Source organism: Babylonia areolata, chromosome 12 (assembly GCF_041734735.1).
Source record: "Babylonia areolata isolate BAREFJ2019XMU chromosome 12, ASM4173473v1, whole genome shotgun sequence".
NCBI classification, from domain to species: Eukaryota; Metazoa; Mollusca; class Gastropoda; order Neogastropoda; family Buccinidae; genus Babylonia; species Babylonia areolata.
In genome coordinates this window covers 10,020,717-10,023,216 of record NC_134887.1, presented here as the reverse complement: position 1 = coordinate 10,023,216, position 2,500 = coordinate 10,020,717, and the positions used below count along the sequence as shown (strand labels likewise).

The 2,500-nt window shown below is 31.4% G+C and overlaps 1 protein-coding gene across 2 annotated transcripts in view; it reads left to right on the top strand.

Moving 5' to 3' along the window:
• LOC143288052 (uncharacterized) overlaps window positions 1-2,500 on the top strand; it is a 13,264-nt gene that overhangs the window by 538 nt on the left and 10,226 nt on the right. The gene's annotated exons all lie outside the window — the stretch shown is intronic.

Here is a 2,500-nt window from a genome sequence, read left to right as displayed (position 1 = left end):
ATAATAATAATAATAATAATAATAATTATCTGATAGTGTGTCCAAAGAAAGAACGTAAACAGTTTTGTGGCTTTGACAGCTGACATTCACGTGGCTCGTTTATAATAATAATAATTATTATGTGATAGTGTGTCCAAAGAAAGAACGTAAACAGTTTTGTGGCATTGGCAACTGACATTCACGTGGCTTGTTTATAATAATAATAATAATAATAATAATTATGTGATAGTGTGTCCAAAGAAAGAACGTAAACAGTTTTGTGGCTTTGACAGCTGACATTCACGTGGCTCGTTTATAATAATAATAATTATTATGTGATAGTGTGTCCAAAGAAAGAACGTAAACAGTTTTGTGGCATTGGCAACTGACATTCACGTGGCTTGTTTATAATAATAATAATAATAATTATGTGATAGTGTGTCCAAAGAAAGAACGTAAACAGTGTTGTGGCATTGGCAACTGACAAGTTTGACACCAGCATGCAGTTTCTTTTCCTTATTATCTGCGTTTGTGGCTGTAACTCCAATGCCCACTAAATAGATTCGTGTGGGCGTTTTGTTCGCTTTGCTTTTCATCTTATTCATTTAATAATAATAATAATAATATTACTATTATTATCATCGTCATTATATTGTAATTATCATTTAATAATAATGATGATATTATTATTATTATTATTATCGTCATTATATTATTATTATTATTATTATTATTATTATTATTATTATTATTATTAAATGAATAAGATGAAAAGCAAAGCGAACAAAACAGTAAAATCTATCATTTATAGATAATAATAATAATAATAATAATAATAATAATAATAATGACTATTATTATTATTATCGTCATTATTATTATTATTATTATTATTATCATTCATAAATAATAATAATAATAATAATAATGACGATAATAATAATAATAGTCATTATTATTATTATTATTATTTATGAATGATAGATTTTACTGTTAATCTATTTAATGTTCTGCTGTCAGGTGATTTTATCCTTTAACATAATCCCAAAATATTGCTAGGAAATGGTTGTGCCGCACAAGAGGACAACATCTTTCAGATCAGATCATTGATGCAGAAAGTACAACAAATGTTATAACGCGGTGATTCATGTCATTTCATTGAAGTAAATGACGTATTGCACAATTATGACGTCGAAGTAACTTAAAAAAAAAAAAAATGTTTTGACTGATTCTGCTGAAGAAAATGTTTTGAACAGATTGTTGCAATACGGCTTAAAAAAAAAGAAAAAGAAAAAAAGAAGTCGAATGTTTATTTCGTTGGAAGAGAGAGACTGCCTGTGTATTTTAAAAAAAATATTTATTTTTATTTTTTTTTTTTATACAGGCATGGAAATTTCAGTGAAACTTAAGAAATAAACTATCCTGATGTTTAGTACCAGAATTAGTAACTGTCATGATTTGTGTTTTGTTTCATATAGTTTGCTTTTTGTTTTCTGATAGTCTGTATTGAAATATTCTAATTGCTGCTGCTTATGTTAGATTTTGGGGTGAAATGCCATTGCTGTTGTATAATATAATATCCTCTATGCCCCGAAAGGGGTCAATGGATTGAATATTCATGATTATTCACAGGGCAACGTACGCCACTCAAATTTTTGCTTTATTAAAAAAAGAAAAGAAAAAAAAGAAAGAAAAAAAAAGTTAGCCCCTATTACTTATTTTTATTTTTAATTTTTATTTTTTATTATTTTTTTTGTCAGCAAGTGTGTTTTAGGCTACGATAGAACTGAAGTCTTCTGCAGAATTTTTAAAAATTTTTTTTTACCAGACATACAAAAAGCATTTTTGTTGGCATGGGTTCTTTTACGTGCGCTAATTAAAGTGCATACTTACATGTACACGGGACCTCGGTCCATCGTCTCATCTGAAAGACTAGCACCCAGACCACCACTCAAGGTCTATGGTGGAAGGGGGGTGGGGAGGCTTGGGAGGTGAGAAAGGGATCAAAAATCCTTTTCCGTATTTGTGATTCGAACCCTTGGATATACATACACACTGCCTGTAGTCAGGCGGATTTCATTAACTTGGCCATTAGTTCTTATAGCACAAGAAGTCTACGGAAGGAATATTGATGGATTTTTTTTTTTTTTTTTTTTTTTTTTTTTTTTTTTTTTAATATCACAACAGATTTCTCTGTGTGAAATTCGGGCTGCTCTCCCCAGTGAGAGCGCATCGCTACACTACAGCGCCACCCTTTTTTCCCCCCTGCGTGCGGTATTTCATTTTATTTTTTTTATTATTTGTTTTTCCTGTCGAAGTGGATTTTTCTACAGGACTTTGCCAGGAACAACCCTTTTGTTGCCGTGGGTTCTTTTACGTGCGCTAAGTGCATGCTGCACACGGGACCTAGGTTTATCGTCTCATCCGAATGACTAAGCGTCCAGACCACCACTCAAGGTCTATTGGAGGGGGAGAAAATATCGACGGCTGAGCCGGTATTCGAACCAGCGCGCTCAGATTC